The sequence below is a fragment of the Leptonychotes weddellii genome, chromosome 12 (assembly GCF_054177405.1).
Source record: "Leptonychotes weddellii isolate Sample4059 chromosome 12, ASM5417740v2, whole genome shotgun sequence".
Classification (NCBI taxonomy): Eukaryota; Metazoa; Chordata; class Mammalia; order Carnivora; family Phocidae; genus Leptonychotes; species Leptonychotes weddellii.
The window spans coordinates 36306928-36333390 of record NC_138380.1 but is presented as its reverse complement, the minus strand read 5'-3'; the positions used below and the strand labels follow the sequence as shown (position 1 = coordinate 36333390).

General features: G+C 37.6%; 1 protein-coding gene and 1 pseudogene across 1 annotated transcript in view; both read right to left on the bottom strand.

The window, feature by feature from the left end:
- The window catches only part of LOC145716511 (uncharacterized), a 128347-nt gene that overhangs the window by 77879 nt on the left and 24005 nt on the right, over nt 1-26463 (bottom strand). The window lies entirely within an intron of this gene.
- LOC102729323 (large ribosomal subunit protein uL16-like) lies at nt 11476-12642 on the bottom strand (annotated as a pseudogene).

The following is a 26463-nucleotide window of genomic DNA, read 5'->3' as shown; positions in this document are numbered from 1 at the left end:
TGGGAATGAAAATAGACTTGTAACCAACAGAGCCTTATGTCTAAACCCTCAACTCAAAATAGGGACATAGAGTTTTAAATTTTCAAATATTTCAAGAAAACTAATAACATGAAACAGAGGCACCAATATCATGAAAACACAAGAAATACACAAGGATGCAAAGTTAATGGGGGGGGACAACAAAAAACATTAACAAAAGAGGATTTGTAGCTCTTATAAATCACGACAGAGTTCTTAGAAGTTAAAAAGAAAACAGATTGCAAAGTAGACATGAGTAAAACACGAATTAGTGGTCTAAGAGATTGAAAGAGGAGTCTCCCAGAATTCACTGCAGAGAAAAGAGTAGGCTGACATGGTTGGCAGAGGTTGGCTCTGACATCAGGCAAAAAAATTGTTATCTGGGGCATTGCTCCCACCGGCAAAGCTAGTAGTCACTTTGCATCTGGGAAGCTGGAGGCCAAGTAGGGGTTTGAGACTCCAGTCAGGGTGGGTTTTAGCATTAATATGGTTGGCTTTGTATTTCACAGAAATTCATTTTATTTCATGTTATTTCCTTCTCTATGTTAAGGCTTTACGTCGAAGAGAATGAGGGTATGAATCTGTTTGCCAATGTGAAGGGACCATCAGCCTCTACCACCCGCTGTTCAAAATTCTTTTCTAAGACCAGTGAAGCAATGTGTGAGATGGATGTGAAAGGCCTCCTGATATGGGTTACTTCTAAGTATCTTCTGGTGGATGGCTGTATGTATAATCTATATAATCCGCAACTTAGAATAGCTTTCCTGTACTTGGTACCTACTGAGGAGGGGAAAGCAAACTCAAAATCTTGGCTGGGGCTGATAACTCATGGTGGCTATAAAATGCAGATGTGTTTTATTAGAGAAACTGTTAATTTTATGATAGCAACTCTGGACTATTTATATCGTGAAAAACTCATAGAGAAGTTTGCCACAATTTCATACCCTAGTGATGCTTCCGCAGATGTTATGGGAGTGTTATGTAAGATCATTAAAGCCGAGCTGCTTGGAGTGTGTGTCCCCAGTGAACTACCTGCCAAGTTAGAGACTTGTCTGAACCTATGTCCCCAAGATAGGTCTTATATGAAAGAACTTTCTCTGATGTGATAAATATGTGCTTTCTCCCTAGACTTTGCCTATGTGAATAAAGGTAATTTTTTTTTCTTATGGCAAAGTTCTCTAAAATAACTATGGACAGTTTGAAAATAGATTTACTATTCTGGGGAGCTGTGGGTAGCCAAAATAGGGGTCACTTTATTTTGGGACACCTTGAGGAAAAGGATGGGAAATTGATTGGGGGATAGGTTCCAAAATCTCTAAAAGTGTAAGTTTTTAAAAGACTATATTTAATGAGATCATTTTTTTGTAATGATTTAGTTAAGGTAGGAATTGTTGACTGGCTTAATGAGACCCTAAAATTTAAAATGAGTGAGCATACAACTTAAAATTCATTTCAGAACAAAGTGTCCTTCACAATTATAAGGGGCTACGGCACTCATACTTCCAAGCAATCTGTAGTCACTCAGGCAAATTCTTGAGGAGCCTGGAAGATTTTCTGCACAGTTGCTAGCAAGAGAACAATTATGAAGCCCACTATGTACCAGCTGAGCAGATGAGAGTCTTTAAGTTAAAAGAGAAATTTGAAAAATATTAGGACCAGCATTCAGATGAGATGTTTATTCTGGAAAACATTTTAAACTAGAGGTTCTCTCCAGTTTATATACTCAAAGACAGTCCAGAGAAAAACTTTTTTTTTTTAATCATATACCTATTTAATCTATACCTATTCTCCCACAATCTTCCTGGGCAAGAAGTAAGAATGGCGGTGCTTTACTGAATGTCTTGAGGTAGGCCAAAGAGTTTAACAAATGGATGGGCGCCTGGGTGGCTCAGTCGGTTAAGCGGCTGCCTTCAGCTCAGGTCATGATCCCAGGGTCCTGGGATCGAGCCCCGCATCGGGATCCCTGCTCAGTGGGGAGTCTGCTTCTCCGTCTGCCCCTCCCCACTCCCACTTGTGCTCTCTTGCTCTCTCTCGTGCGTGCACGCGCCCACAAAAATAAATAAAATCTTTAAGAAAAAAAGTTTAACAACTGGATCATGATTCCAATGATTTGAAATCTTTAGTAGTCTGAAGATGGATAAAACTGGATCTTATATAACACTCTCCAGAATTGCTTCAACATTTGTTTTCTCTACAACTCTATGGCTAACTACAATTGTTTCTGTTAATAGCAGAATTCCATAAAGTGCAGCCCACAGGCCAAATCTGGCCTGCTGCCTGTTTTTATAAATAAAGTATTATTAGAAGACAGCCATTTGTGTATTGTCTATGACTGCTTTTGACTTAGAACAGCTGATTTGAGTAGTTGTGGCAGAGCTCATAAGGCCCTCAAAGCCTAAAATATGTACTATGTGGCCATTTACAGCAAAAGTTTTCTGACCCCTACCTAGAGCATCCCATAACATGACACAAGCTTCCTGAAGATGCTTATTCAAATGAGGGCACACGAGTAGTGAATAATAATGTGCTACAAAATATGAATGAGTGTATCATTGTGGACAAAACTCCAACTAAAGTAAACTTTGTTGTGAGCCCCTTCACAAAAGATCCTAAAGCCTGCTGGAGTCACTACTGTGTAACCCCCAGAAACACTGGCCATGTTATGGGGTGTGCCCACAGATATCCCAATCCATTGGCACCACAGCTGTAGGAGGTTTAACCCTCTGTACATCTACGTGGTTGTAATGCAGCATCGGCTGGTTGGAGACCAGTTTGCCCCACTGAGGAGATGAGCCCTGGGCTGCGGCAGGAACCCTGACATAATGAGCGTCATTTTTCACAAGTGCCACCCAAGCTGGTGAGCGACTGTCCTTTCCGCACCATCACCATCAGGATAAAGGCTGACCAGGACTGAGAGATATCACTTAGATTTGTATTTTCAAAGAAGGTGGTTATTTAATAAATAGAAAAGAAATGTGACTTAGCTAAGAACAGAGTCGTAGATTGATAGGTTTTCATGGAGCTCCAGTTTTGTGTGGAGTTGGTATCAGATCTTAGAGGCTTGTTTTGGAGGGACGTGCAGGGTGACTCAACATCCCCACTTACTGAGGACTGAGGAGTTTTCTGGAATGTGGGATTTACATGCTAAAACTAGGCAAGTTCTGGGCAAACCAAGAACAACTAGTTACCCTAGGGCCATCGCTCTTCAAAGGCAAGTTTTGGAGGAGAATGAGGTCAGCAGCAGGGCAGTGGGGCTTGTTCCTTTCCCCCTCCCCTTTGATTTACAACTAACTGGGCATCCGGAACCGAACAAAAATGCCTCCGCGTGGTACACCACGACACCTGGGAGATCCACCCACGTGTGCATCCAAAAGTGGGCCGGGAGGACCTCAGAGGATGCTGTGTACCCGAGGGAGTCTGAGGATGGCCCCCCCCACTTGCTGCCATCAGGAAAGAGGTAATCTGGAGAGCACACAACTGGGCATTTGTGGGAAACAGAGAATGTGGGGAGAACCAGCTCGCCCGATGGGAGAATTGGCAAGCCTTTGGAGCGAGACACAGACAATTCTGGAGTCAGAGGAAAGGGAGGAACGGGTGAGGCAGCCCCACTCCCGAGAGCCAGCACAGCGACATGCGGGGATTGTGCTGGTGGCAGCGTGGCAGCGGCCACCACCAGAGGAAGTGGCAAGTCAGGGTGGAGCCTCGTCAGCGCCGGAAGAGAAGCCGAACACTTGTGCTATAGCACCACCGTCTGGAAGTGCGAAGAAAGGCTTCCGGTCGCCCGCCTGTTGAACTGTTAGAATCCAAGTAAATGCAGCCTTCCATAAATAAGAAAGGAGTTTGCTCCTTTAAATGTGACAGCAGAGGCACATTTCATGAAACACTATGAAAAGTCATAGTAATATGGTATCACAAAAAGAAGATGACAATTCTTCAGCAGCTGAACTCAAGGACATGGAATAGTGCAATCTAGCCGATAAAGAATTCAAAATCGCTGTTATGGAGAAGAAATTGACGGTTGCCAGAGGAAAGGGAGGTGGGGATGGGCAAAACAGGGGAAGGGGGGTACAAGATACAGGCTCCCAGTTAGGAAATAAATAGGTCATGGGAATAGAAGGCACAGCCTAGGGAATAGAGTCAATGATACTGTAACAGAGTCGTACAGTAACGATGGTGGCTATACTTGGGAACATAGCATAACTCACAGAGATGTTGAAGCACTATGTTGTACATTTGACACTAATGTAACATTGTGTGTCAACTACATTCAAATAAAAAATTTTAAAACAAAACCAAAACCCCTCAAATAGCTGTTATGAAGAAATTCAATAAACTACAGAAAATTCAGAAAGGCAATTAATTCAATAAACCCAAAAATAAAATTAATGAACAGAAGGACTACTTTACCAAAGAAATTGAAATTATAAAAAAAACCCCATGAAACAGAAATTCTGGAACTGAAGGAGTCAATAGATAAGATGAAGAATGCATTAGAAAGCTTTGGTAATAGGGCACATCAGATGAAAACAACCTGGAGGATAGGAATTTAGAAATTATTCAGGTGGAAAAGGAGAGAGAACTAAGATTTTTAAAAAGTGAAGAAACCCTATGAGAACCATCAGACTCTATTAAGAGAGTCAATCTAAGAATAAAGGGTGACTATAGTTAATAATACTGTATTGCACATTTTAAAGTTGCTAAAAGAGTAAATCTTCAAAGTCCTCATCACAAGAAAAAAAAAACTTTTGTAACTATGTATGGGGAAGGATGTTAACTAGACTTTCTGTGGTGATCATTTCACAATATGTACAAATATCAAATAATTATGTTGTATACCTGAAACGAATAGAGTGTTATATGCCAATTATACCTTGATATAATAAATATAATATATATTTATGATAATATACATTATATTATAAATAATATAAATATAATAATAAAAATAAAAAATAAGTAAAATCAGGAATGATGATATTAGATGAACCCAATTCAGAATTGAGTTTTCTTATAAAAACACCCCATTTAGCTAGCTATTTAATTGCCTGAGATGACATGTAAAAGAAAACAAATATATAGTTATATATTTAATATTATCATAGCATGTCAAAACCTTGTAGTCCTATCCTAATCCCTATCATTAATGGGAGATAAATTCAAATTAATTTAGTGATGACAATTTAGCAATCTGGATGACTATCTTTTTAGTAATGGGGAACTGGAGGGGCAACTGTAGGTATTTACTGATTTTACTTATGTTTCCAGGAAAGCAGAAGCAGAGGTTCTTTGTATGCTCTACTTTCTGTATTGGCCACGGAGAGAGAAGTGTGAGTAAGTGAAAATATAGTGTTTTACACCTCTCAGTTAAATTGTCATGCACAGATAGGACACCTCTGGATGTGACCCTAAAGACTACATATATTAGACATAATAATGTCCCTGTCTTACAGGGTTGCCTGAGGACTATATAAGATAATGTGAGGAAAATACTTACTGGAGGCATAAGTATTCAACAGACGCTAGCTAATAGGATTATTGATCATAATCATTAATGTACCTCTAACATAATACCAAGTTATTACAGTATTTGTTAACAACAGTCTTGGGAAAGTTACCACAATATTTCTGAGTTTTCTTTCCTATCTATAAAATAAGACTAATGAGTCCTACCCCTAAGAATTGCTGAGGGGATAATATAAAAAAAAAATTATGAAATACTTATTTATCCATTTAATTGAGATACAACTGACATATAACCTTATGTTAGTTTCAGGTGTATAATATAATGATTTAACATTTGCATATATAGTGAAATTATCACCACAATAATTCTAGTTAACATCCGTCAAACACAGTTTGAATTATTTTTTTTACAAAATTTTTTTACAAAAATTTTTTTTGTAATAACTTCGAAGATTTACTCTTCTAGCAACTTTCAAATATATAATACAATATTAATGATTTTCACCATGCTGTGCATCACATCTCTAAGACTTATTTATTTTATATTAAATTCTTAGTATCAGCCTGGTACATACTAAGCATCCAAGCATCCATTCATCCATCGATCCAACAATCCAACCATCCATTCATCTACTCACTAAGCAAACATATATTGAGCATATGCAAAGTGTTTTGTGCTATTGTGCTAAGTGTTGGTCAGTCATTGTAGATAAGTCATAGTCCCTTATTTTCTGTTAAATTATAAACATTTTCTGTTAAATTATAAACTTCATTTTCTGTTAAATTATAAACAAAATATGGATATTGACTTAAACATATGACTTTATTATGGTAGATAAATCAAGGTTTTTATTTACAAGTTGGGAATGATAGCAAATGAGAGATCGTGTGTGAATGGGAAGACTTGTGTACCAAGGCAAAGGAACTCAACAATAAAGAGATATCATCTAGCAGACTGCTGACCAGTATGATGAGGCCTATGGTGTTGTATAAGCAGAGGACAAGTTCCCCAGCAAAGGTAGAATAAAACTAATAGGCAGCTTCTGGAGCTAAGGTGTTAAGTACATAAGTTCAATGGCACAGTAGGCATTTGCTGAGTATATTAATAAATTCATCCTCTAAGGTGCGCCTGGGTGGCTCAGTTGGTTAAGAATCTGACTCTTGATTTTGGCTCAGGTCATGATCTCAGGGTAGTGGGATCGAGTCCCACATTGGGCTCCGTGCTCAGCAGAGAGTCTGCAGGACAGTCTCGCTCTCTCTCCCTTTGCCCCTCCACTGACTCGCGTGCACGCTCTCTCTCCCTCAAATAAATAAAACTTTAAGTTAATCAATTAATTAATTCATCCTCCAAGAAAAAAATGCACTATAGAGGTACAGTAACCAAAATGAGGACTGAGACACAAGTGTTGAGTAAACAGGAAAACACGGGATGATTTTTTTTAATGAAAATGAAACTTTAGGGGCGGCTAAAGTAAAGACCCACTAAAACTGTCTCTTAAGTTTCTCTGGCAAGAGCTGGCCATTCTCAGGAGAACTGTGAACTTCTCACTTGAGGAGTGAGTGTTAAGGAACCAAGGAAACCATCAGGGATGATGAGTTCCAGGCAAGGGCTCAATCAGGTGGGGAGGCTACCTGGAACGAAAGAAGTCAAATCCACCCTTAACTACAACAAGCAAGCACAGGGTCCTTAACGGGAGACAAAGCAAAACAGTCAAGAGCCAGGTGGATGTAGAAATAGAAGGTAAGCAAAGAAATTAAGGTTAAGGTCAAGAGAAAATGTCTAAGACTATTTCTGTAAACAGGATCAGGATGCTTGAAGCCTATAATTAGGTGCTGGCCTGGCTTAACCTGGAATAAAGGTTTTTGCCTAGTGATTCAGTTACTAGATCTATGTATGTGTAAATTACTGCTGAAAAAAAACATGGGAGATTAGAATTCTTCCCCAATGTGCTAAGACCTCGTGAGTTATAATACCATTACATTTCTTCTCTATAGGAGTGTGGTCTCCCAGAGTGCAGGGGCTCCTGCTCTGCTTCTAGAAAAACAAGCCATGCTTTAAAAATAGCACCATAGGGGCGCCTGGGTGGCTCAGTCGTTAAGCGTCTGCCTTCGGCTCAGGTCATGATCCCGGGGTCCTGGGATCGAGCCCCGCATCGGGCTTCCGGCTCGGCAGGAGGCCTGCTTCTCCCTCTCCCACTCCCCCTGCTGGTGTTCCCTCTCTCGCTGTGTCTCTCTCTGTCAAGTAAATAAATAAAATCTTTAAAAAAATAAATAAATAAATAAATAAAAATAGCACCATAAAGCTTGTTTCCTGAGAATTACATAGGCCTTGAATCTAGTCCTTTGCTGAGCGAAAGTATAGATTTGAGGTGCATTCATGTTCCTTCATAAAATGCATTTGTCAACCCTAGCAACTACTCTAAAATATCTTATAATATTCTGACATGCATATAAATAGAACACCTCATACTCTGCAGGAAGCCAAGTGAGTAACATCAGTTATTCTAGCAACACTTCATTTCAGGGTGGAGCCCCACTTTGTATAACAGGACATCATCATCATCATCCTCATTGTTGTTGTTGTTGTCTTCATCATCACCATCCCTTGTAATGATATTTCTTTACAGGTGACAATTTTTAAAAATAACTAAATATAGTGTGTGAATGCATTAAATGGTGAAAACCTTGCCTCTGTACTGATGAGGATGTTTGATGGTCTCTGTCTCAGAACATTCTATATAGGGAGTTTGAAATTCATGGAATACCTTAAAGGGAAAGTACTGCTTTAGACAAAGGTCACACAAATCATAAAACAAGCAAAATTTTTAAAATTCTGCAGTAGAGACACAGGCATTATCCCATTGTCTTAATTAGTAAAATGAGGCTCAGTGAGTCTATGTGGTCTAAGGACACCTAGTTTACTAGATAAAAGAGAGGAACTTGAATGCAGCTGAATTTCCAAATCTTTGCATTCTACTGTGAATGCGGGGTCCACATCCTCATTCATGTGGCTGGAAAGTTAAGTTGTGACAGGGATATCTTGCACAGGTTACCAGAATGAAGATGAACAACATACATTGACATAGATATATGGTTTTCATCTAGGCATTTGGCAAGGTTGCTGTTGGCATTCTGGAAACACAGGCTATATGATATTTGGAGAATAACTTTCCTGAAGGACACTCATGAATAGACTGGTGCTCAAATGGAAACTTTTGGATGGGCAGAGACATTCAACTTCAGTTCTGTTCTGTTGGACATCTTGAATAAAGATGTAGTAGTCAGATTTAGGATCTAAAAAGTTCTGAAAAACCCTGGAGCAAAATAAAATTTAGTAACGATCAATGCACAGGTCTTCTCTTGGTTCCAAAAGCACAGGATGGGAGCAAATATGGAGGCAGTTCTTTAAAAAAAAAAAAAGCACCACATAAAGAGATATCATTTCACAGGTCTGAGCACACTGAAGGCATTTGCTGCAGTTCTGGATGAACCCCTAAGAAGAAAGAATTTAATAAACTGAAGGGTATTGAAAGCAGAGAGGCCAGGAGGGTGGAGGAACTCAGAGCCACACCACATGAGTATTCTTTTAACAGATCACAGCCCAGGCTTGGAGAAGAGAAGACTCAGACTGGACAAGGCAAATGTCACCAGGTACTTGCAGGGCTATTGTGTAGAAAAGGGATGAAGCCTTTTTCTCTGTGGCTATAAGGGGGGAGAGGGGGATTGAAGATGTGGGTAGATAGTAGGGTAAGACATTTCAGCTTGTAAGCAATGAATCACTTTAAATGTCAGTACTGTCACAAGATGAGCAGGCAGACTGGATGATTACTTGAAAGGGTGTTTCCATTAACAGTGTGTAACTTCAAACACTGAGATTCTGAGCTTCACAGATCCCTCCCCTCCTCTTTAAATATTTGACATGGTATCATCACCAGCCTCATTTTTACATGGGGCCCCAATATTGGAAATCATTCCTTTTATGTGCTTAAGATGATTCTGAATATCTGCAGCAGGTTCAAATAGAGTTTACTTTGCATATTGATTCAATAGGTAAGAGCAGGAAGCTCACAAATGCCATATGCAAATTTGTTCCAAATGAGCTCCTAAAATGGATTTGGAGCTAATTGTTTTGGCACTTATTTCATTGGGGATGAAGCACTGGCCAAACATATTTCAAAGTGAGGAAGAGGATGTGTTAGCATCAAACCTAGGAAAAGAATGAGTAGCATGCAAGTAATTTGGAAAAGAAGAACATTCCATCTGAAGCCTCAAGGGAGAAAAGAGAATGTTGGCTGAAGTCTTATTTGGAAACAATAGAACTGTGAAAATAATTAGTGTTAAATAACTTACAGCACTGAATTTCCAGTATGGGCCATTTTTAAAAATAAACTTTTATTGTTTAATCTATAGATAGAAAAGTGCAAAAATTGAAAGGGTAAAAACAGATGAATTACCACAAAGCAAGCACATTTGAGTAACCACCGCCCAGATCAAGAGATAGCATAGAGGGCGCCTGGGTGGCTCAGTTGGTTAAGCGACTGCCTTCGGCTCAGGTCATGATCCTGGAGTCCTGGGATCAAGTCCCACATTGGGCTCCCTGCTCGGCGGGGAGTCTGCTTCTCCCTCTGACCCTCCCCCCTCTCATGCTCTCTCTATCTCATTCTCTCTCCCAAAAAAAAAAAAAAAAAAAAGAGATAGCATAGAAGTCCTCCTTCTTTCAGTCACCGCTCCTACTTGTAACTTGTCCTATATCCGTTTTGTTAGTATTTAAATTTTATATAAATGTAATCACTCAATGACTTCTTTTGTGGCTGGCTTCTTTATAGTAATACAATTTTGTGCTCGCTTTGGCAGCACATATACTAAAATTGGAATGATATATTAATACAATGTTTGCAAAATTCACCCATGTTTTTGCGTATAGCATTACTTCATTCATTTTCTTGCAAGAGCAATTCTATACATTCCATGCTTTTGTTTTTGTAATATGTTTATTCTTGATTGACCTCTGGGATGTTCCAGATTTGGACTACTCTACATACTGCTGTTATGAACATTCCTGTGACTTTTTGGTACACACATATGCATTTTCTATTGGGTATGTATCTAGGAATGCAATTGCTGGTTCATGAGACATTTGACATATGAATATAATTCAGCTGTAAAAACAGAGCTTTAGTGTGCCACTTTTCCACTCCTTCTAGCAGTGTATGAAAATTCTATTTATTCCATATCCTCTGCAACACTCGATATTTGGATTCACTAAACTGTATTTAAATTTTAAATTTTAATTGTGAGGTATGAACTTCTATCTAAATTTCAGCTATCTGGTGTATAGTTAGTGGTATTGCATTGCGGTTTTTATTTGCAGCTCCCAAATCACTAATATGTGTTTATTGGGAAATCTTTTGCAAACTGCCTATTTGTGTATTTTATATATACTAACTTAATTGTATTATCTTTTTCTTACTGATCCACATTTGATATGAGTCCTTTATCCTGATAAAGGAACTTTATGAACTATAAAAATCTGTTCCCACCCCATGATTTGCCCTTTTACTCTCTTGATGATGTCTTTGCTGGGCATAAAAATCTTATTTCAATGTAGTTCAGCATATCAGTTATCTCTTTAGTGATTAATGGTTTTTGTATTCTAAGGAAAAAAAAATTTCTTTCTTATCCCAAGGTCATAAAGATACTCCTCTTTGTTATCTTCAGAAGTCTTATTATCTTACCTTTCACATTTAGATCAACTTTCTATCTGGAACTGATTTTATGTGTAGTGTGAGGTAAGGAGTCAAGATTCATTTTCTCATTCATTTGAATGTCCAATTGACCCAGCCTCATTTATTGAAAAGATCATTATTTCCCTCTGTTCCTCTTTTTGCAAGCTCTTTTTTTTCCTCTTTTTGCAAGCTCCGGAATAGTATATGTCAGGTTGATTTTATTTCTAAATGTTTGGAGGAATTGAGTAATAAAATAGACAGACATGGAAATTTCTCTCAAAGGATTTTAGTTACAGATTCAGTTTATTTACTAGATAGTGAATAAACTATTTGCATTTTATATTTCTTCTTTTGGTAAATTATGGCTTTTTAAGTCATTTCACCATTTCATTGAAATTATCACCCCAAAACTGTTATATCCTTTTGTTTTCATTTTCTTAACTATGGGATCGATAGTTAAGCCCATTTTTTATAAAAATCATTCTTGATATTGGTATTTTGTGCATTTTCTTTTTTTCTTGATCTGTCTTCCCAAGGATTTATGAAATTTATTAGTCTTTTAAAATCCCCTTTTAGATTTATTTTCTCTAGCAAATGTTTGTTTTATGTTTTATTGAGATCTGTTTTTATTTTTATTTGTTTCTTTTTGTTCTCCCTCTGCTTAACTTTTTTAACTCATGGAAATGGATACTTGGATGATTTGTTTTCAGGGTTTTTTGTTTTTTTTTTTTTTCTGACAAGAGTAGGATTTGTTGGTGGGCATGAATAAGGAGGGGGCAGTGCTGAAGTTCTCATGAGGGCAGAGCCTGCCATTTGTCCATGGGGCCACAATTAGGGATGTATTTGACCCACAGCCATCTGGGATGAGGCACTTTTCAGCCACCATGTCTTCAAATTTGTCTGCATTAAACTTAGTAAAGCCCCGCTTCTTGGAAATGTGGATCTTCTGGCAGGCAGGGAACTTGAACTTGGCCCTATATAGAGCCTCAATCACATGCTCCTTGTTTTGCACCTTGGTACAGATGGACATGATGACTTGCTCAATGTGGACCCTGGCCAATGTGCCCTGGGGCTTCCCAAAGACATCCCGCATGCCTGTTGAGAGTCCGTGAGCTCCAGCACAGGACATCTTGTGGATAAGGATGCCGTGGAAGGGGTGGAGCTGCACTCTGATGGGAAAACCATCTTTGCCACAGCTTTTCACCATATACATTTTGGCACAAGTATGTGCAGCCTCCAGGGCTTCATAGGAGAGATGCTCATATTCATCGGACACCATGGAGCCACACAGTGAGAACTCATCTACTTTTGCTTTCTTCTGTCCCAGGTCAAAGATGCGGATCTTGGCATCAGGGACACTTCTGTAGAAGCGAGACTTCTGCAAGAACCCCATGTTCTTACAATACTGGTAACATCCGGCGAGGTGTTAGCCCATGGTAACACCAGGATCTTCAGTGGTGCAGTGAAGGAGAGGAGGTTATTTTCAGCTTTTTACTCCTAATAAAAGCATTTAAGTATGGCTTTACTTGTGTCCTGCAAGTTTTGATAAGTTGAATTTTCATTATAATTCAAAAAAAAATATTTCCTGATTTCTATTTGTATTCATTTTTTTAGTGTTTGAATTATTATTATTTTAAGATTGTATTTATTTATTTGAGAGAGAAAGAGAGAGCACGAGTGGGGGTGGGGCAGAGGGAGAGGGAGAAACAGAGTCTCCCTACTTGGGGCTCCATCCCAGGACCTGGAGATCATGACCTGAGCTGAAGGCAGATGCTTAACCGACTGAGCCACCCAGGCGCCCCTAATGTTTGAATTATTTAGAATTATATTAAGTGTTTTTCAAACATAAAGTTTTTATTGTTACCTTGTTTCATTATTGATTTTTAGCCTAACTGTACTGTTGTCAGAAAATGTACATTTATACAATGTTTTACTTTTTTGATATTTTTAAAAATTTCTTTTAAATTCATCATTTGGTTAATTGGCTTGGCATTTGATGTGAATTTTGCATTTGCTGAATATAAGGTATGTAAATTAGGTCAGGTTTATTGATTGCATTGTTCAAATCTACTATATCTATGTTGAATTTTTGTCTGGTTGGGGTATTAGTTACTAAGAGACATCTGTTAAAATTGCCCTATGATAATGGGGATTTGTCCATTTTCCTTTTAGTTGCATCATTATTTTGCTTTATATAGTTGGAAACTCATTATTAAGTGCAACAAATTTACAACTTTAATATTTTGGAAAGATTAACTCTTTTATCCTAATAAAATGTCCTTTGTTCATTGCCAATAAAGTGTCTTGCCTTACAGTCTAATTTATCTAATAAATATATAAAATATAGCTATGCTGTCCTCAGATTCTTTTTTCATTCATTTATTTCAGGGTTTTTGTGTTGTTGTATTTTAGGTGTGTCTCTTAATCAACACTGAGTCATATGTACTTTTTTTCATCTAGTCTAAAAAACTTTGTTTTTGACTCCTCACCCATTTATATATTATTATATTGGGGGATTATATAATTCTTTTATTTCTTCTTTATTGCTTCTCAAAATAAGTCAATCAGAGAAAGACAATTATCATATGACCTCACTCATATGTGGAATTTAAGAAACAAAGCAGAGGATCATAGGGGAAGGGAGGGAAAAATAAAAGAAGACAAAATCAGAGAGGGAGACAAACCATAAGAGACTCTTAATCATGGGAAGCAAACTGAAGGTTGCTGGAGGGGAGAGGGGTGGAGGGATGGGGTAATTGGGAGACGGACATTAAGGAGGGCACGTGATGTAACAAGCACTGGGTGTTATATAACTGATGAATCACTGACCTCTACCTCTGAAAGCAATAATACATTAGATGTTAATTAATTGAATTTAGATTAAAAAGAAAAAGAACAAACTGATGGTTATCAGAGGGGAAGTGGGTGAGAGGATAGGTAAAATAGGTGATAGGGATTAAAGAGTACACTTACAATGATGAGCACTGAGTAATGTATAGAAAAATAAATAAATAAGTAAATAAATAAGTAAATAAAAATAAATAAATATTACTTCTGCCTAGTTCTTTCTCTTCTCTCTTTCTAGGACACCAATTATGAACATGTTAGAACTTTCCCCTGTGTCTTGTGATTCCATGTAATTTTTTACCCTTTCTTCTCTCCTCTATTCTTCAATCTGATATTTTCTTCTGACTTATTCTAGCTCCATCTTCCATGTCTCATTGTCTATTAGCCACCATCAATAATTTAATTTAATTATTTTATTTTTCTGGTTCAGAATTTCCATTTGAATTTTAAAAGATAGATTCCAGAATAAAATACAAAATTCTCTATATTTCACCTTATTTCTTCAAACTATTAATCACAGTTATTTTAAAGTCCCTCAATTTGGATCTCCTTATGCATTTGTTTCTATTTTGTGTTTATTTTCATGATCTTGGTTATTAGGTCTTATCTTCTTTTTTTTTAAAGATTTTATTTATTTATTTGTCAGAAAGAGTGAGAGAAAGCGAGCACAAGCAGGGGGGAGCAGCAGGCAGAAGGAGAAGCAGGCTCCCCACTGAGCAGAGAGCCTGATGTGGGACTCGATCCCAGGACCCTGGGATCATGACCTGAACTGAAGGCAGTCGCTTAACCGACTGAGCCATCCAGCACGCCTAGGTCTTATCTACTGACGTCCTGTTAATATTAATTGAAATTTGAGGAACTCCTCTCTACTTGTTATGTGGGATGCTGTCTGATTCATGGGTCACTTAATAAAGCCAATTATATCTTCAAAATAAAAATATATATATTTACTGAAACTTGAACATTATGTATCCAAATTTTGAGAGCTAATTTACTGATCTAGATAGTGTTATCATTCTCCAGAGGTGACTTTTGCTTGGGGTAGGAGGGAGGCTGTTACGATGATATAGCCTTCAAACCAATAGATTTTAAATTCTTTCCAATTTGTTTCCATTGTTCTCAGGTGGGTTTGTCTGGAATAGTCTTCTCTACCATTACTAAAAACTAAAATTCCCCCAGCATGAGTTATTTTGAAATATATAACATTTCTACTCCTATAAAACAAAGAATGCACACCTGCTGAAACTGAAGCCTTTCCAGACAAAGAGGCCTTCCCTTGAAACTAAAAAAACAGAAGTCAAGTGCACTAATAACATTATGCTCAAAATGAGAAATGTGAAGACTGGAAAACAGGAATTGCAAAATGTTTGCCTAGAATATTCTTCAGCATTGTACAGGAGACCAGAAATCATCACAAATTACCAAAATTATAATTCTAATTAGGGCCTTTAAAGTAGAGAGAACCCAGGGATGGTGTGTTTGATGCTTGCATAGTTTTTTTAATGCAGAAATGTCAAATTAGAGCTAAAAATTGGAGTATATTTAAAATGATGATATTTAATAAATTAGCATTTTTAACCCACAGATTTCTGTACATTACCATGTGATTTGCAAAATAATTATAATATTTATAGAATACTATAGTGTTATATAATACAAATTAGAGCAGTCTGAGGAAATTCTTTTTCTTTTTTTCTTTTTAAGATTTATTTATTTATTTTAAAGAGAGAGAGCAAGTGGGGGGAGGCACCATGGGAGAGAGAGAGAATCTCAAGCCAACTCCTTGCTGAACCCGGACCCTGACACAGGACCGGATCCCATGACCCTGAGATCATGACTTGAGCCAAAATCAAGAGTCAGATCTCAAATGATGGCCACACAGGGCCCCAAGGAACTTATTTTTCTTTCACTACTTCCCATTTATCTCTGTGACTGTGTGCATATCTTCTTTTGGAGATAATATTAAGAGTCTAAAAAGTGAGGCTCTGGACAAACATACTAATCTCAAAGTCAATATTATATATCAATGACATAGCTAATCACCAAAATACATTATAAGAATAGTAGTTCTAGGTCCCCAAGAGTTACAGAACAACTCTATAAATAATTTTCTGAAGGAAATATTATATCTGTATTATCTTTCATCCCAAACACAACACAGTTTATCTCTCCTTTTTGTTTTTGATAATATCACTTTTTCCCCTATTATCTACAAAATTCAGTTTGAATGAATTTTTTAAAAAATGGATTCTTCCAGTAGTCATAAAACCTTAGTATTTCTTGACAATTGGTCTTGCTGTCATTTTGCAACCTGGACTTTGCATTTTAAGAGGTTGGTTTTTCAGTGCTAGTGTGTTTGAAATAGTTTTGAGGTTTTGTGGTTGCTGTTGACACTCTGCGGAACTTAGAACACTTTGGTTTCCTTTTGCTTTAGTGAACTGGCCAGGCCTTTTAAGTGCACGCAGACCATGGGAGTGCCTAAGCAGGCTTACTATTAGAAAAGAATCCTATATGGAATTCAGACAGGTGGTCCATCTCTGCACGTCCTTGAGAAGTCTAGCTTTTTCAGGTAAGTGCAAAAGACCTGGGGTGGGGGGCTCAGGAATGAAGGTTATGCATAAAGAGAGCATGCTAAACTTGCTAATGAGGCTCTAATTCAGAATTTTCAGTCTTGCTGTAAAAAGCAAGCTTATTTACTCTGACTACAATTCCTCCTTTATAGAAAGAACTGTCTAGCTGTGTAGTATACACTGCTCTGAAGGTGACACCTAGTTTTTCTAAGTGGTTAAATATGAACAAAAGTGGTTTCAGAATCTGACAAAGGAAAAAGGGAGTCTGGCTAAAACTATCATAGAGGTCTTCAGGGCATCTGATATTGCATTTACACATTATTGAAATGGTTCTATTTTAAGTATTTTTTTCATTATGAAAATCTTTAAACTCTATCACTGGTAATATTCTCACATATGATTTAAAACTATTCTGGCAGCCCTAATCCATAGAAGAAAACAATCAATAGTAATCAGGTACTTTGAAATTTCTAAAAGTACATAAGGAATAGCATGGAGGATATTAGGAGAAAGAAGGGAAAAATGAAGGGGGGGAAATCGGAGGGAGAGATGAACCATGAGAGACTATGGACTCTGAGAAACAAACAGGGTTTTAGAGGGGAGGGGGGTGGGGGGGTTGTGTTAGCCCAGTGATGGGTATTAAGGAGGGCACATACTGCATGGAGCACTGGGTGTTATATGAAAACAATGGATCATGGAACACTACATCAAAAACTAATGATGTATTGTATGGTGACTAACATAACATAAAATTTAAAAAAAAAAGTACATTCAAAATAACGTGTAATAACGGTTATTGTAATTCTTTTCATTCTATTTTTGCAGTACTACATGACAGGAGGAATCTAAAAATAACTTTAAAATCACACAATTAAAAGTTAAGAACAACAACTGTTCAAATAATTTTACATTAAGCTTCTTTTATACCTTTATTTCCTCTTTACAAGAAGTATTGCACTTCAAATATGTGAAATAGAATATAATATAAGCTTAAAAAAAGTAAATCAGTAATGTACAACTTGGGTTTGAGAGTTTAATATTGCTTCTTTAATAAATTTATAATATAATTTTGGATGGGTCACTTAATTCCTGGATTTCAACTTCCTACATAACTGCATAATTATTTATCTAAGGAATTTATTAAGGACCAGAATTACAACTCCTTGTTTTCTTTTTTATTGGGCTTAAATGAATCAATTAGTCAATATTTTAATTGATCAACAGAAGTAATGAGAAGACCAATAGGTGAGGAATCAGATAGTCTGAATCCTAGTCTTCTATTTTCTAGTAATTGGATGAGAGGTTTAGAAAATATTTTCTAACCATTCTAGGCCAGGGGTTGGCAAATTTTTTCTATAAAGGACTATATAGTAAATAGTTTAAGTCTCACAGGCCAACAAGGAAAATTGAAGATAATATGAAGGTAATATGAAACCATTTAAAAATGTAAAAGCCATTCTTAGCTCACAGGCAGAACAAAAATGGGAGATGAGCTATATTTGGCCTTGGGACCATAATTTTCCAGCCCGTGTTCTAGGCAATGATTTTCATCAATTATAAAATGGAAGATGTAGTAGTTCATGGATGATACATAGGGTGACCCACCAATCCCCTAAAATTGTACACAAAAATCTGAGTGTATGCAAATATGTTATTTTTTAATGGGAAAAAAAGGTCCACATATTTCATCAGATTTTAAAGGGTCCAAAACCCAATTAAGGTCAAGGACCACAGGACTAGTTGATTCCTAAAGATGCTTCCCCTATCTAAAATTCAGTGAAATGTTTATTGGGTGTCTACTATGTCTAAACCACTGTGCTAACACTATAATAGATGTTAAATCATTTTGGCGAAAATAACATGTCAAAAATATATTAAAAAAGATTGTAATATTCACAAATTGGTGATAGCCTTCAAAGTAATAACTTTGAGAAAAATTCTGTAGTCAGGTATTTCTAAGATATTACTTTGCAAAGTGTCTTCAAATATAGTATGAATTATGTCAAAATATTAAGCAAATATTCTTATTGTCTCATCTTGTTTTTGGTGACAATGGTATTAGTCATGACAATCATAATCAAACTTAACCCAAGCAGAATCTCTTTCCTAAAAATATGATTTCCTTAAGAGCAGGAACTATGCTTTTTTCATCTTTGTATTTGGAGACAATATTTGTCACATACTAAGTGCTTAACATCTCTGGAATGGATATATGAATGAATGAATGAATGAATGAATGAAAAGATGAAGACACCATCATGCAGAGTATATGCCATTGATACTGAAGGCTTAGAACCCAAAATGCTCTAAGAACAGTTGCCACCGCCAAAAATTGCTTCTCTTTTTGACTTTGGACATAACTGTGATTTCAAAATACTTGGTCAACTAAAGATTGCAATTCCTAGGGATTAAGTCATCTTTTTTAAAAAGATTGTTGAATTTAATTCACATGTTACAGATGTTCCAGTAACCTAGTCTATGGGATGGGGTGACGGGAGAGTCATGTTTTATTTAAGGAAAAGCTGCATGCTCAGCATCTGAGCGCTTCCTGCTGAGACCAGGTAAGAGGTTGTACCAGCTGGAGCATTACACAAAAAAGATAGGCTTTCTTGGGCAATCCAAAAGTCAGATCTAATAGAATTTATGGTATCACTATGCTCCCTAATAAAGAAGTTCAGCCTGATTTCCATTGCCTGGCCAATTGATGGTGCCAAAGTCTGAGCACCATTCACTGGTGATTGCCCACAGCTACATGGGGTAGAGAATGACTTGTGATCCAAATGTACCTCTCTTCTCTATCCAGGAATAATTTCATTTTCTGAAAGAGAAATTCAGGCTACAATAGCTGGTTTGTGATTCATTCACTTCTCTAGGGAAATTTAAATCTTAAGATTTAAACAATTTAAGAAGTGTTAATGAAAAGCCTGCACAGTCCTGTATATATCTGGAGTTATGCCTGAAATGTCCTTATTCAAAAAAGTGCATCCCACCTCCGTCCCTGCCTTCACCTCCTCTCCCCCTTTAAAACCTGTTAGGGAAATAGCAACATACTATTCACTTTGGGTTGTAATTATAGAGCATGCCTGTGCAGTGTCACTCTGCATTAAATCGTACCATTTGTTCAACTGTTTAGAGGTTTTGCTAAAGTCATATTCCTGCATCTCCTTAGGGATTGAGATTAGCCCCACATACAGTCCAAAACCCAAAACCTTCATAAATGGGATCTCAAATACATAACCCAATTATGTTTAAGGTCCTGGGTCTTGCTTAAGTTATGACAGGATGCTCAGTCCCCTCTCAAAGAATTTCTGAGACACTTGGGGCCATGCTTTCATGTTTTATAAGCCCAAGGCAGTGGGTGTCTCTCATCTGATTGCTGCCCTGGGATCTATCTGCACATCAGCTCTGAACCTTTCTGGTTGGCTTCACTCCAGACGCCTCTGGTTCCTTCTCAAACACAACTAACTTGAATCTGTAACAAATTTTTTTGGCAAACTTTTTCTTGAAGGACTGGATAATAAATATCTTAGGCTTCAGAGGCCATACAATCTCTGTCACAACTACTCAACTCAATAGGTGTCATGCAAAAGCAGCCACAGATAGTACATAAATGAATATCTGTGATCAGTTAAAAACTTTATTTACCAAAACAAGTGCCTGGCCCACAGGCTGTAGTTTGCTAGCCTGTGAACTATATGGAAGGCTTGATGACAACTGAAAAAACTACATTGTTGCAGATAGAAACAAGAGCCTCCAAGTTTGCTAGAGCATCTCAAGAACTCAGACAAACAACCTTAAGGTTTACCAGTTCATGAAAGGATATGATAAAGGAACAAATGAACAGCCAGATGAAGAGATACATAAGTCAAAGTCTGAGTGGGGGCCCTGAGTGCTGGAGCTCTCATCCCTGTTGAGTTAGGGTACACGTCCCGCCCTCTCGCAGTGTGGATATGTTTACCACCCTGAAAGCTCTCCAAAGCCCCTATTCCCCTACTCTTGGGATATTATGGAGACTTCCTCATTTGGCATGATCAATTATTAGCTCCATTTCCAGCCCCTCTCCCCTCTCTGGAGAATGGGAATGGGGCTGAAAATCCCTAGCTTCTAACTGGGATTTGGTCTTTCTAGTTACCAGCCCCCATCCAGAGGCTATCTGTGAGCCCACCCAGAATCACCACCATGAAACAAAAGATGCTCCTAGTGCTCTTATCACTTAGGGATTTACAAGGGGTTAGGGAGTCCTGTGTAAGGGACCGGGAGGTGGGGGGCAGAGCCAAATATATGTATTTCTGATTATTTCACATCTGTACAATGGCACTCATGTAATTTATCACACACTGCCTAAGATTATTTTAATGCAGGTCTTATCTTTTCCCTAGGTTGTAATCTCTTTGCAAAGCAGTGACCCTTAACCAGCACAGACTTTATTCTATGCAGGGCCTAACTTAGAGAAGCATTAGATGGGATTTGGACAAGATATGCAAGTATTAAAAAAATTTGGCAGATTGAGGAAAGAAAATTTCTCATTCATCAATCCGCCCCCCCCAGTCTCTCTCTCCATACACCATTTTATATACAATATATCCTAAAAACATCTCTACTGAGAGCAAAATTGTTAAATTGGCCTGTTTTAGATCTCTTCTCATGAAATAAATATGACATAAATCTTTTTAAATTCTCTTAATTGTTTTCAGGAAAAAAATTTAATAGTAAAATAGGCATTATTATACCTACTTCACTCTTTATGATATTATAGGCAGAGAGACATGTAGAAATACTCAAAGACTTTTATGACTTCTTCTGTCTAGGAGACATTAACACACTTGGAAAGACACAATTTATCCATGTAAAACAAATGCAAAGTTCATGTCATTATGAGAACCTATATTTGTCAAATTTTTAATGGCTTATAAGCAGGAGGTAGGTACAATAATCTTCATTTTACTATTAAATTTTTCAGAAAATTTAATTAAAAGAACTTGAAAGTTTAATGCCAAATTATTTTCACGAAAAAGATCTGAAACAGGCCAATACTAAGATGTTGCTCTTGGCAGACATTTACAGAAAAAAAAAATGGTTAGATAATTTTTATTAGACTACATAAAAAGAATGTTGAGTACAAATCATTAGCCAAATGATGTATAGGTAGCTAGTTTTCTACACCAGGTCTTAATACTATTAAGGCTTATTAGAAAAAATTGAAAGCCTTTTATCAAGAATACTAATTGCTTCCCAGAAGAACAGACTGAAGTGGATTACACAAAAAGCTCTGTTCCAGGCTAGGTTTAGATCATTTTTCCTTTACACTGCTAATGACAGAATCAAAGATTAAGGTCACTTGGATACTGTTGCTGGTCAGGAAAGTGAATTTTGTCTTCAAGTCCCGAGTTTTCCCTGGCAGCCTCCATACACAGGCATGACTTGCATGATGTGAACTCCGAGTGCTGGAGTAATTTAGTGAGTAGAAAGGTCAGTGAAGACGGAAAGAAGATTGGGACTCTCAACTGAGACTTGATGTGTGAAATTTGGAGGACTAACAAGGAATATGACAGTCAGTTACATTAAGGCATTGATTCTCAAAGGGGGTTTGTATCAGAATTACCTGATCAACTTGTTAAGAGTACCAATTTCAAAGTCTCCCCATAAATTCTGATCCAGTGGTCTGAGATAGGGCAGCAGTGGTTTGAATGAGTTCCCTGAGTGGTTTGGCGGCTGGTTCTTTCTCATCCCATGTTCCTAAACTTCTATTTTTTAAGAAGATTTATTTATTTATTTGAGAGAGAGAGTGCGTTCCCATGAGTGGGGGGAGGGGCAGAGGGAGAGAATCTCAAGCAGACACCCTGCTGAGCGTGGAGCCCAACGGGGCTCAATCTCACAACCCATGAGATTATGACCTGAGCCAAAATCATGAGTGGGACGCTTAACCCACGGAAATACCCAAGCGCCCCCTAACCTATTTTAAGTGCTAATAGCAAGGACATAACTAACAGCCGCTCCAAGAGCTTGTGCCTCTGAGGAGGAATAGAGAAGTTTCTAAAATATTCAGAGAGATGATCTGTGCATGCTGGCCTGGGTGCCCAGCACTGTTCGATACATACAAGAGAGGCTATCACAGCGGGGAGACATAGCTTTATTCCTTTTAGCTAGGCTTTCTTTATAAAAAATCATGAGTCTCTCAGCCTTTGTATACTTCTAAAGTGACAAACACATCTGCCATGCCCCACTCCTTGGTCAACTCCAATAAGCCTCAGCTTTTGTGTTGATAAAAAAGATCACATCTAACTCAAATGAGAATAGTAAGGGTCAAAAGTATTAACAAATGAAAAAATGCCCGGGACCCAGTATTATTCAATAATTATCCCCCTTCTTCCTTCCTACTGCCACTGTAGAGTTTATAGTTCTTATAATAAAACAAACTGAAACTATTCCTATCTCACTGTCCCATCTGTCAGTGACATCCAGTCAAAGACCACAGGGACACCTGTAGTTGAAGAACTCTGGTTTATTACTCATTGCAGGGAGGGAGAACACACACCCTGGGGAACCATGGGGAACTCAGTAAGATGGTGTTAGAAACAATCTATTATAGGATTTGGGCTTTGGTGGAGTGATTTGGTGTGGGGGGGCGGTTCTAAGAAAGTAGGGGTTTGTTCCATACTGGATGCTGTCAGAAAGCAGAGGCAATTTTATGCTTTAGTGAAGAAGTAGCAGTCATTAATTTTAACTCAAAAAGGGTATGTTTGGTACTTCGTGTGTGGTTCAGTGACCTTGTTTTTGTCTATGCTTAGACAAAATTACACAGGGGCTTTTATTGTCTCAATTTATCAGGGTGACCATAACTGACAGATCCCCTTCACTCTTTCTCACTTCTGAAATGAAACAGAGTATCGGGGAAAAGCTAATACTTACTTAATATTTGTTTAAATAAAGAGATTGAACATTTATTGACACTTACTATGTCCAACATCACACTAAGCTTTAATCCTCAATCTCACAGGATATTCTCCATATAAGGTGGGGTTAGAAGCCAGATCTAGCTGACTTCTAACCACAGAAGCTTCCAGTCTGGTATACTGTTGCTTTGTTGGCACCATTGGAACCCATGAATGAATTCTTGCCCCTCACTCTGAATTGCTTTTCGGGTGCCTACATGGGTCAGTTGGTAGAGTGTGTGACTCTTGATCTTGGGATTGTGGGTTTGAGCCCCACACTGGGCACAGAGATTACTTAGAAAAATAAAATCTAGATAGATAGATAGATAGATAGATAGATAGATAGATAGATAGATAAATTTCTTTCAACTTTACTTACAACGGAAAAAAAAATCCTTTGATCTATAATCAGAGACTGGCAAAATAAATTATTTGTAAAAAAAATCATAGTAAATATTTTTGGTTTGCAAGTTATATAGTTCCTTCCATGATCACTCAGCTGTCCTTGTAGTAGGAAAGCAGCCATAGATCATACATGAGCAGATGCATGTAGCTGTGTTCTAATAAAACTTTACTTATAAAATCAGCTCGCAGGTAGGATTTGGCTGTTAAACTGTAGTTTGTAAACACTTGATCTAGATTATAAGCAGCCAGAAATCCCAAATCAACTTGGATTTTCAAAAAATGTATTTTATAGTTTGAATAATTAAATTAAATATGTATAAATTATAGGGGGTGCCTGGGTGGCTCACTCGGTTAAGTATCCCACTCGAGATTTAGGCTCAGGTTCTGATCTCATGAGTCGTGGGACTGAGCCCCACTTTGGGCTCTGCACTTGGCGGGGAGTCTGCTTGAGATTCTCTCCCTCTCCTTCTGCCCCTTTCCCCACTCATGCACATATGCAGTGCTCTTTCTCTCAAATAAATCTTTAAAAAATACGTGTAAGTTGTTTATTAAAAACTAAATATACATAATAGTTAAATATGCATAACTATAAATTTGTGGTGTTTTATTTTAATAAAGCTGCCAAAAAATTATATTATATTTTACTTCATTTTTTTAATAAACAACAGAAATTTATTTCTCACATTTCTGGAGCCTGGAAAAACTGCCAAAAATATTTTAAATAAACTACCAATTTCTGAGCATGACAGAATCAGGATGGTGCCTCACATCATTTGCTTCTGTGATCCTGTATAATGGGAACTGCATCTCAAGAGGCCAAAGGGCCTACCTAACAATTATTCTGTGCTTCCTTTCCTTGTTCCTTAAAGGAAAACTCTTGTTAACTAAACTGAAGCTCAGAGGCTAAATACTTGTTCTCAGTTATCCAAACTATGGTAGAGCTGGTGTTAAGCCTTACATTTGTTTCATTATACCCTATGCCTCAATTTTTTTTTTTCTTTTGCCAGGAGGGGCCCTATGGCTCAATTTTAATAAATTATTGAATTGGTGGCCTGAGAGCATAAAAAAAGCCTTGGGTTACCCTCTGAATCTTCAAAGAAAGAATATATGATCAGAATAAACTTAGGGCAAAGGGCATTTTGTTACAGTTTGACTTTTTGAAAAGTTAGGGTTTGGGAGTAAATGTGGAAACTGGAATTCAGTACCAAAGCATCAGAAGAACATTGTGTTATCTAGCCTCAGCACCCAATTCCCTTTTTATAGATTCCTCTTTTAGCAATGCATAACATCATGTGCCAGTGAAAGCAAAGATCAGCTATCATCACCATATCAGACTGTGGCCATCTGTGACTTGAGGGTAGAAGGATGGGGTGGGGCATATCGCACAGATGTTCTACTCTGAACCTCTCCAACCACATGCTATGCCACTGCTCTTGGTTAAAAGGAACGTTCAGTTAGAATCTCCCATGCCCCAAATGTGCAGAAATAATACAAGTGTGTATGGGTAACTGGCACATGAGTATTGGTATGAGTTTGTATTTAAAATTGAATATCACACAATGATATTTTCATGCAAATTAATACATAATATTTATATATTAAGTTATACCCAGCTCCTACATATTTCTATGGATATAGCCCACTAGATAATATTCTTTCTTTTTTTTTTTAAAGATTTTATCTATTTATTCATGAGAGACAGAGAGAGAGAGAGAGGTAGAGGGAGAAGCAGGCTCCCAAGGAGCAGGGAGCCCGATGCGGGACTCGATCCCAGGACCCTGGGACCACGACCCGAGCCGAAGGCAGACGCCCAACCATCTGAGCCACCCAGGCGCCCGATAATATTCTTTCATTTAGAAGAATCCAGCCTATGTTCTTCCTCACCCACAAGCTCAGTTTAAAACCCCCCTTAAATAAAAATTAAGAAAATAGTAGTCCATAAATATTTTTTCATACATTTAAGTGGGTTGTCACAGGAAGAAAGAAGGGGAGTCGTGCTTTGTGACCAAGGGGGACTTTGCTAAGCACCATTATATCTCAGCACACCTCTGTCCTCCCTTTCCTTTCACCTCTGCCTGGAGTTGCCAGATTTAGAAAACAAAAATAGAGGACTCCGAGTTAAATTTGAATTTTGGATAAGTGGTAAATACCTTTTTTTAGTATAAGTATGTCACAAATATTGCATGGGATACTTGTACAAAAAAATTATTTGTTTATCTGGATTTCAAATCAACTGGGTATCTTCCATTTTATATGTCAATTCTACACATGAATACTTACACCTCAGTTTTCACATGGTGACTTTTCTGGTTTGATAGAATTGAATTCAGTTTCCTGCTCAGCCACGTATGAGCCCTGCCTAGGCAACCTACTTGACCTGGAGGTGATAATTCTTATAGCAGAGAGCTGTCAAAGGATTATAAGGAGAGAATGCAAGTAAATCCCCTAGGTTAGGGCCAAGAATATGCAGCTACTCAACAACCATTGGCCAAATGTTTATTT